Here is a 10,043-nt window from a genome sequence, read left to right as displayed (position 1 = left end):
CTCCCCGGGCTCTGGAGTCCCTCTGGAGGTTGGAAATGGGCCCGTTTCCGGCCTTCCCGAACTTCCGGTAGGCCCATTTTTCACCTGCACCGAGCCTCCGCATGCACCCTGCATCCAAAACAGGTCGCATGGGGACTCCTGGGAGGGGTGGGGTGGGTGGGGCTAACCAGGAGTGGGATTTGGGGGGCTCTCCAAACTGCACAGAATCTTAGCTAGAGGTTCTCCCGAACCCCTGCGAGCCCCCAGCAGCCCACTCCTGATTGTAAGCTATTTATTTATTTATTTATTTATTTATTTATTTATTTATTTATTTATTTATTTATTTATTTATTTATTTATTTATTTATTTATTTATTTATTGGTTCAATTTATATGCCACCCTTCTCCGGAGACTCAGGGCTGCTTACACTCCGTTAAGCAATAGCCTTCATACTTTTGTATATACCTGCTTAGTAGGGCTATTACCACTGTTAAGACCATCCTGTGCAACTGTTTGAACTGAGCTCTTCAAAACTCTGGATATATTCAACCACTTGTTCCATGTGAGACAACTTTTATGCCACTATTTTCTCTGAAAGCAGTTAAAACTAATTGTGGTTAATGTGGGCAAAGAGATTGAAACATGAAAGTTTGCAGATAGGGTTCTCAGCAGTTCTTCTCAATAGTCCTCCATAATCTCTTCCTTGAAAGACAGGAAACTGGCCTCAGTGCCTGGATTTCTTGCCTGGAGATTTGTCACTTCTGAAAAAGAATTTGGGTAACTTTAGGATGCCGCAACGAAAATATGGTGTTGTGACATCAGAACTCAAAATCTCCCCCCTCTTTTCTGGGCAGGTTCAATCAGATTCGACATTCTGGGTAGCCCATTAAAAAGGACATCAGCAGTCCAGAGCATATCCAGAGAAGAACAATATCCAGAGGCGTTTGAAAAGGAGGAACCCTTGAAAGAAGTAGGTAAGTTATGATTGTCTTAATATATCATAACCTGTCCTGTGTAGGATGGGATAATAGATAGATAAAAATGATAAGAACTTGACGCTCAGTGTTATTTGGCAGTCAAAGAGATTCCACCAGTGAAAATGAATGAAAATCATAGAAGCATAAAATATTGGAGGAAGGTGTTGAAAGGGGCAAATTAATTTTAGCTAGTTTAACATAGAACATAGAATAACAGAACTGTAAGGGACCTTAGAGATCATCTAGTCCAACCCCCTGCTCAAGCAGGAGAATCTATATCATTTCAGACAATTGGCTGTCCAGTCTCTTCTTGAAAGCCTCCAGATGGGGCACCCAGAACTTCTTCTTTTTTCTTTAATTTTTATTTTCCATTTTTCCAATTTACATAACAATAAACATTTTTTTAACAGTACTGTGTCACATGTCTCTTACAGTTATTTACATTTATTTCTATACATTTTTGTTTCTCTGGTCTAACCACTTATACCACTTATCCCACACCTCATAAAATTCTGTTTCTTCCTTGCCTTTCATCTCTAACGTGAGCTTATACATTCAGCACATTCTAATATCTTATGTATAATCATCTCATTGGCTGGTATATTTTCAAGTTTCCAACATTGAGCATATACAATTCGTGCTGCTGTTAGTATGTGTAAAATGATATATTGGAGTTGCTTCTTTATCCTTTGGTTAATTATTCCTAATAAAAATAATTCAGCTTTAAATTCTGTTTCTTCTCCTGTTATCTCCTGTAACCATCTCCTTATCTGTTCCCAATATTTCTTTGCTTTGGGGCATTGCCACCACATGTGATAAAATCCATTCCATCCTTATATTTACACCGGACTGCTGGAAGTGTAAATATAAGGCACCCAGAACTTCTGAAGGCAAGCCATTCCACTTGTTCTCACTGCCAGGAAATGTCTCCTTAGTTCCAGGTTGCTTTTCTCTTTGGTTAGTTTCCATCCATTGCTTCTTGTCCTGCCCTCAGGTGTTTTGGAAAATAGTTTGCCCCCATCTTTGTGACAGCCCCTCAAATACTACAATACTGCTATCATATCACCCCTACTCCCTTTTTTCACTAGATTGGATATATCCATTTCCTGTAACCTTTTGTCATATGCTTTAGCCCAGTGATGGCTAACCTTTTTCTCTTTGTGTGCCAACACGCGGGTGCATGCTGGCACCCATAATGCAATGCGCCCCCCGTGCATGCACACACGCCCCCCGCACATGCATATGTGACCTCCCACACTCCTCCTCCTCCCCGTGCATGTGCGCGTGAGGGGTGGGAATCAAAAATTTTAGCAACCGGTTCTGTGCCCGGTTGCTGGGTGGGTGTGGCCATGGTGGGCGTGGCCTACTCAGCCTCCTGCACCATGATGGGGGGGCATTTTCATCCTCCCCAGGCTCCAGAGGCTTTCCTTGAGCCTCCAGGAGGGTGAAAACAGACTCCCCCTGGCTCTGGAGGCCCTCTGGAGGCTGGAAACAGATGTGTTCCCGGACTTCTGGAATTTCTGGGAGGCCCATTTTTCGCTCTCCCAGAGCCTCTGAGCAGGTGTTGCACTTACCTGGCATCCAAAACGGGCTGCATGGAGACTCCTGGGCGGGGCGGGGCGGGGCCAGCCATGTAAAATTAGCATCTGGTTTTCCTGAACCGGTCCAAACCGGCTGAATCCCATCCTTGCACGACTCCCCCATCCCCCGTTTTGGGTCTAGTAGGCCTCTCTGCAGCCTCCTGGGCCCAAAAACAGCCGTGCGGGGTGTGGTACCCCCCCGTGCTCCCCTGCCCCCGCACATGTGCATGTGAGTTGCCTGATCGTCAGAGAGGCTTTTCAAAGCATTTTCTAAAAAGCCTCTCTGACGATCCCAGCTGAGTTGCCTGATCGGCAGAGGCTTTTCAAAGCATTAGAAAAAATCCTTTGAAAAGTTTTTTTTTAAAAAAAGTTGGCCATGCCCACCCAGTCATATTACCCCCCCCCCCCACCAAGCCACGTCCACAGAACCGGTAGTAACAAATTTTACATTTCACCCCTGGTTTGACTCCCTCTTCTTTGTAGCAACCCCTGAGATATTGGAACACTGCTATCATGTCTCCCCCTAGTCTTTCTCTTCATTAAACTAGACATACCCAGTTCCTGCAACCGTTCTTCGTATGTTTTAGCCTCCTGTCCCCTAATCATCTTTGTTATTCTTCTCTGCACTCTTTCCAGAGACTTCACATCTTTTTTATATTGTGGTGACCAAAACTGGACACAGTACTCCAAGTGTGGCTGTATTAAGGCTTTGTAAAGTGGTACTAATACTTCATGTGATCCTGGTTCTATCCCTTTATCAATGCAGCCTTTCCTTTCCTTTCCTTTCCTTTCCTTTCCTTTCCTTTCCTTTCCTTTCCTTTCCTTTCCTTTCCTTCCCTTCCCTTCCCTTCCCTTCCCTTCCCTTCCTTTCTTTCCTTCTTCCTTTTGTCTTTTTCCCCTCGTCCTTCCCTTTCCCCTTCCCCTTCCCTTTTCCTTTCCTTTCCTTCCCTTCTTTTTCTCTTCCTTTCCCTTTCTTTCTCCCCACCCTTCTCTTCTTTACCTTACCCTTGCTCCTCTCTCCTCTCCTCTCCTCTTCTCTCCTCTCCTCTCCTCTCCTCCCTGTTTCCTTTCCTTTCCTTTCCTTTCCCTTCCCTTCCCTTCCTTTCCTTTCCTTTCCTTTCCTTTCCTTTCCTTTCCTTTCCTTTCCTTTCCCTTCCCTCCTCTCCTCTCCTCTCCCTTCCTTCTCCCGTCCTCCTTTCCCCCTTTCCTTTCCTTCTCCCTTCCTTTCTTCTTTCCTCCTTTCCTTTCCTTTCCTTTCCTTTCCTTTCCTTTCCTTTCCTTTCCTTTCCTTTCCTTTCCTTTCCGTCCTTTCCTTTCCTTTCCTTTCCTTTCCTTTCCTTTCCTTTCCTTTCCTTTCCTTTCCCTTCCTTTCTTTCCTTCCCTTTCCCTTCCTTTCCTTTCCTTTTCTTTCCCTTCCTTTCTTTCCTTTTCTTTCCCTTCCTTTCTTTCCTTTCCTTCCCTTCCCTTCCCTTCCCTTCCCTTTCCCTTTCCCTTCCCTTCCCTTCCCTTCCCTTCCCTTCCCTTCCTTTCTTTCCTTCATCCTTTCCATTTCTTTCCTCGTCCTTCTTTTCTCTGCCTCCTTCCCATTGCTCTTCTCTTCCTACATTTTGGCTGTCCCATCTAGACTGTAAGCAATCTGGTTGCCCTCCCTCTGAGAAGGTTGCTGGACTTCCTGTGCCCATGGCCAAACCCAACCCAACCTCAAGGTCATTCTTACATTCTGCATGGAAAAGGAAGAATGGCTGAATCAGAGCTTTCTCACTCTTTTTTTCAGGTGGAAAAGTTCCACTAGAAGGACCAAACATCCAAGCACACGGCCATGTTGCCACGATGGATCCTCTCCCTGGCTGCCTCTTTTCTACTGCCTGCAACTGGGGAGGTAGTGACCAATTTCAAAACCTGCACTCAGTTTTTTTTAAATCATAAACCCCCCAAGTTGCCACTGCTGTCAAAGAATCTGGCCACAATCTGCCAGTACTACCAGGCCAAGTATCGATTTGCCACAATGTACGACAAAGATCGGCGCATCCCTATATTCTCGGCATATAAATACCAACCAGGTGGGAGAGGAAGACCAAAGGACTGGAAGATCGAACCGCAGGTAAAAAGAGTATCTATTTGAAGTTAAACATTAATGTAATGGAGGCAATCTTAAAGCAACAATCAGATGTTAGGAAATAAGGGCAGGCATGAATTTAAGAATTATCTATATATATAAATGTGAAAAACACTCAGCCAGAATCACGAAATCTCCACAACCGTAAAGCCTACAAACTTGAAATTTGCCACGTATGTTCCTCTTGGCTTCTAGGTGCTCGCTAAGAAAGGATTTTTTGAAATGACCATCAGATCATTAGTGTTTCTTATATTATTATTAACATGCTCTGATGCTAATTAGTTAGATGTTCTACTCCCCCTCCCAATCTGAAAATAACTCTGGAGAGAAGGGGATAGGACAGGAGAGGCTTCTGTGGGGCAAGGCTGAGGGAAAGAAGGGGATAGGATAGGGGAGGCTTCTGTGGGGCAAGCCTGAGGGAGAGAAGGGGATAGGACAGGAGAGGCTTCTGTGGGGCAAGGCTGAGGGAGAGAAGGGGATAGGATAGGGGAGGCTTCTGTGGGGAAATCCTGAGGAAGAGAAGGGGATAGGATAGGGGAGTCTCCTGTGGGGCAAGGCTGAGGGAGAGAAGGGGATAGGATAGGGGAGGCTTCTGTGGGGAAATCCTGAGGAAGAGAAGGGGATAGGATAGGGGAGGCTTCTGTGGGGCAAGGCTGAGGGAGAGAAGGGGATAGGATAGGGGAGGTTTCTGTGGGGAAATCCTGAGGAAGAGAAGGGGATAGGATAGGGGAGTCTTCTGTGGGGCAAGCCTGAGGGAGAGAAGGGGATAGGACAGGAGAGGCTTCTGTGGGGAAATCCTGAGGAAGAGAAGGGGATAGGATAGGGGAGGTTTCTGTGGGGCAAGGCTGAGGGAGAGAAGGGGATAGGACAGGAGAGGCTTCTGTGGGGCAAGGCTGAGGGAAAGAAGGGGATAGGATAGGGGAGGCTTCTGTGGGGAAATCCTGAGGAAGAGAAGGGGATAGGATAGGGGAGGCTTCTGTGGGGCAAGGCTGAGGGAGAGAAGGGGATAGGACAGGAGAGGCTTCTGTGGGGCAATCCTGAGGGAAAGAAGGGGATAGGATAGGGGAGGATTCTGTGAGGCAATCCTGAGGGAGAGAAGGGGATAGGATAGGGGAGGATTCTGTGGGGCAAGGCTGAGGGAGAGAAGGGGATAGGACAGGAGAGGCTTCTGTGGGGAAATCCTGAGGAAGAGAAGGGGATAGGATAGGGGAGGATTCTGTGAGGCAATCCTGAGGGAGAGAAGGGGATAGGATAGGGGAGGCTTCTGTGGGGCAAGGCTGAGGGAAAGAAGGGGATAGGATAGGGGAGGATTCTGTGGGGCAAGGCTGAGGGAGAGAAGGGGATAGGATAGGGGAGGATTCTGTGGGGCAAGGCTGAGGGAAAGAAGGGGATAGGATAGGGGAGGCTTCTGTGGGGCAATCCTGAGGGAAAGAAGGGGATAGGATAGGGGAGGATTCTGTGAGGCAATCCTGAGGGAGAGAAGGGGATAGGATAGGGGAGGCTTCTGTGGGGCAAGGCTGAGGGAGAGAAGGGGATAGGACAGGAGAGGCTTCTGTGGGGCAAGGCTGAGGGAAAGAAGGGGATAGGATAGGGGAGGCTTCTGTGGGGCAAGAAAAAAGAAAGAGGAGAGGCCGATCGTAACTACTCATTAATTTTCAAGCTGTAAGTGTCGATTTATCAAACCTGATCACATAATTTCATAGCGGAGCACAGGTATTCAACTAGTTTGCACATAATTAACCCCAGAGTACTGCAGGAACTAGCCTGTCCCCAGGCTGTTTTTTGCTGTCCCCAGGCTCTAGAGCCTTTCTAGGAGTCTGTGAAGGGTGAAAACAGCCTTCCCCACCCCCCCGGACGCCGGAGGCCAAAAATGGCCTATTTGCCAGCTGAGCTCACATGCCCACCAATATGTCTACGTGTGCCACCTGTGGCACGCGTGGCATAGGTTCGCCATCATGGGTATAAGGTTTCCTGTCTGAGCAGGGGGTCGGACTAGAAGACCTCCAAGATACCTTCCAGCTCTGTTATTCTATTCTAGAATATTCTATTCTATTCTAGAATATTCTGTGCTGTGCTGTGCTGTGCTATTATCTATCTGAAGGCCACTAAGTACGCAAAGTCCTATTGTAGAGTATCGCATATCTCACACCCTGACAGATTCATGGTAGATTTCCCCCCTCCCCCCCCAGATTCAGGATATCCGATTCAGCGCTGTGTGAATGCTAACTAAGCCCATCCTTCCTTATTCCTAGCTTGCGCTGCCTAGGGACCGTACACGAAAAAGCATGGAATCGGAAAAAACTTGTAAAATCAACCGCGAGCTCCTTCAACACAGCCAGGCTCTTTCCAATGATTACAAACAGACTAATGTATACAACCGAGGACACTTGCTACCTGTGTCCCATCAACCAGATCGGGACAGCAAAGCCGCGATCTTCACCTTAACCAACATCGTGCCCCAGTTTCGCCGGCTCAATCAAGGAAAATGGGCAGAATATGAAGGAAATATGTCAAAATTTTCTAAAGGGTGCCTTGATACCTATGTCCTTGTGGGAGTGGTGCCCGGGGATAAATTCATTGCTCATAGCAGAGTGAACATACCTAGTCATATGTGGGCTGCAGCTTGTTGTGTGACTAAATACAAGCAGAGAAAATCTTGGGGAGTGATGGCAGAAAATAATCAGATTCAGATAGTCCAGCCTAGCCTAAGGGAACTGGAAATAGAACTTGCTAAACACTACGGGAAGAAGAAAATTAACCTTTTCAATGGTGCTTGTTATTCCGCCGAACAATTTTACATAACAAACACATCCAGGGTACAAACCTAATAGCTTACCTGTATGACACATTAAATGAAAGCAATAGCTAGTTAGCCAAAAGCAAAAGCAAAAGTTAGCAATAGCACTTAGACTTATATATCGCTTCATAGTGCTTTGCAGCAGTGGTAAAATCCAAATTTTTTTACTACTGGTTCTGTGGGCGTGGCTTGGTGGGCGTGGCACGGCTTGGTGGGCATGGCAGGGGAAGGATAGTGTAAAATCTCCATTCCCTCCCAATCCAGGAGAAGGTTACTGGAAATTCCCCATTTCCTCCCGCTCAGCTGGGACTTGGGAGGCAGAGAATCGATGGGGGTGGGGGCCAGTCAGAATTTTTACTATCGGTTCTTCGAACTACTCAAAATTTCCGCTACCGGTTCTCCAGAACTGGTCAGAACCTGCTGAAACCCACCTCTGCTTGGTGGGTGTGGCTTGGTGGGCAGGGGAAGGATACTGCAAAATCTCCATTCCCACCCCACTCCAGGGGAAGGATACTGCAAAATCTCCATTCCCTCCCCACTCCTGGGGGAAGGATACTGCAAAATCCCCATTCCCACCCCACTCCTGGGCCCAGCCAGAGGTGGTATTTGCCGGTTCTCCGAACTGCTCAAAATTTCCGCTACCGGTTCTCCAGAACCTGTCAGAACCAGCTGGATTTCACCCTTGTTTTATAGCCCTCTCTAAGCAGTCTATATTAGTCTATATCAGCATATTACCCCCAACAATCTGGATCCTCATTTTACCCACCTCGGAAGGATGGCAGGCTGAGTCAACCTTCAGTCCTCGGCTTACAACAGTTCATTTAGCGACTGAAGTCACAATAGTACTGAAAAAAGGACTACCTGCGCATCGGTCTTAGAATTCTTTCTCAGTGGCTTTCTTAATCCTCGCAATAAACTTGCTTATGAGAAATCTCTGTGTGACTTTCAGTAAATCCATCTTAGAAAAGTTTGACCGTTCCGTTTTGCACAACATTGTCAATCACTCAGATATGTGGGTAAGGTGCGGTGGCAGGGAGAATACACATTGCAAAAACATGCCAGTTTGGGATTGGGGTTATTTATTGATTTAGCATATGGCATATCATACGTGGACTAGCAATATATAACATACTAACATTTCAGAATCCGATCTGGGTCGGTCACCGGGACCAGAGGTTTTGTCTTCTGAGCTTTCGGACTTGTGTTGGAGCCCATCTTCAGGGAACTTTGCTCCAACAGATTTAGCAGATTAACAGAGTTGGAAGGGACCTTATAGGTCATCTAGTCCAACCCCTTGCTCAAGCAGGAGACCCTACACCATTTCTGACAGATGGCAGTCCAGTCTCTTCTTGAAAACCTCCAGTGATGAAGCTCCCACAACTTCTGAAGGTAACTTCTGTTCCATGGGTTGATTCTTCTCACTGTCGGAAACAGGGGTGGGTTCTAAATTTTTTTTACTACCGGTTCTGTGGGCGTGGCTTATTTTGTGGGCATGGCTTGATGGTCATGTGACAATTCTTTAGGATTTAGCAGAGGTACTGGTCTACCAGGCTTTTAACTGCTTGCAGAGCTACCCATTTATTTTTTGCAGGCACTTTTCTACTCATGTATTTTTGCAGGCATTGATCTACTCATGTATTTTTTGCAGGCTCTGGTCTACTCATTTGTTTTCTTTTAACACTGATCAGCTGTAGGGCGGCCCTTTGAAGCCCCGCGGCAAGAGTTTAAACAGGTTTTTTTCCCTCTAGCCATCAGCTGGGACTTAGGAGGCAGCAATAGATTGGGGGTGGGGCCAAATAAAAGGTAAGAATAATGCGGGGGGAGGGTGGGTGGGGGTGTGGGGGAATGGGGGGGCAGACCCAGTTTGGTGACGTCATATCGTCACCGCTACTGGCTCGGGAGAACCGGGCCGAACTGGGAAGAACCCACCACTGGTTGGAAAATTTCTCCTTATTTCCAGGTTGAATCTCTCCTTGGTCAGTTTCCATCCATTCTTCCTTGTCTGGCCTTTGGGTACCTTGGAGAATAGCTTGACCTCCCTCCTCTCTGTGGCAGCCTCTCAAATATTGAAAGGCTGCTATTCTGTCTCCCCTGGTCCTTCTCTTCACTAGACTAGCCAGGCCCAGTTCCTGCAACTGTTCTTCGTATGTTTTAGTCTCCAGTCTCCTAATCATCCTGGTTGCTCTTCTCTGCACTTTTTCTAGAGTCTCAACATCTCTTTTATAGTGTGGTGACCAAAACTGGATGCAGTTTGTTCTAGCTGATTGTGTGCTGTTCTGGGTGTGTTGTTTATAGTTGTCCAGTGGCTTTTTAGATGTTGACTAAAGTGTGTTGATGGATGGCTTTTATGTCATTAGCTGTGTTTGCTTGGCGAATGGACGAACATGCCACAGCCAGTTCACCGCAGCCAACTCATCACTGGAAAACTCACTGCAGGACAATTGAACAATTCTGTTTAATTATTATTATTATTATTTTTAAAAATGTCCTGAATGACAATTGCAGACAGAAGGTGGCAGCACCTCCCTAATCAATGAAACCCAGCAGCTTATCTCAATAGCTTTTTGACAGAAGAGAGCAGTTGTTGCAGCAT

General features: G+C 46.7%; 1 long non-coding RNA gene across 1 annotated transcript; it reads left to right on the top strand.

Moving 5' to 3' along the window:
• The first annotated feature begins 840 nt into the window (after positions 1–840).
• Positions 841–7,632, top strand: LOC132711512 (uncharacterized). The gene is made up of 3 exons (XR_015728746.1): positions 841–954; positions 4,312–4,638; positions 6,906–7,632. It is a non-coding gene; the product is annotated as an uncharacterized LOC132711512 (long non-coding RNA).
• The last annotated feature ends 2,411 nt before the right edge of the window (positions 7,633–10,043 follow it).

This window comes from Pantherophis guttatus, chromosome 7 (genome assembly GCF_059756535.1).
Source record: "Pantherophis guttatus breed Tessera chromosome 7, ASM5975653v1, whole genome shotgun sequence".
Taxonomy (NCBI): Eukaryota; Metazoa; Chordata; class Lepidosauria; order Squamata; family Colubridae; genus Pantherophis; species Pantherophis guttatus.
The sequence above is the reverse complement of the archived record's forward strand: the minus strand, read 5'-3'. Positions and strand labels throughout refer to the sequence as shown.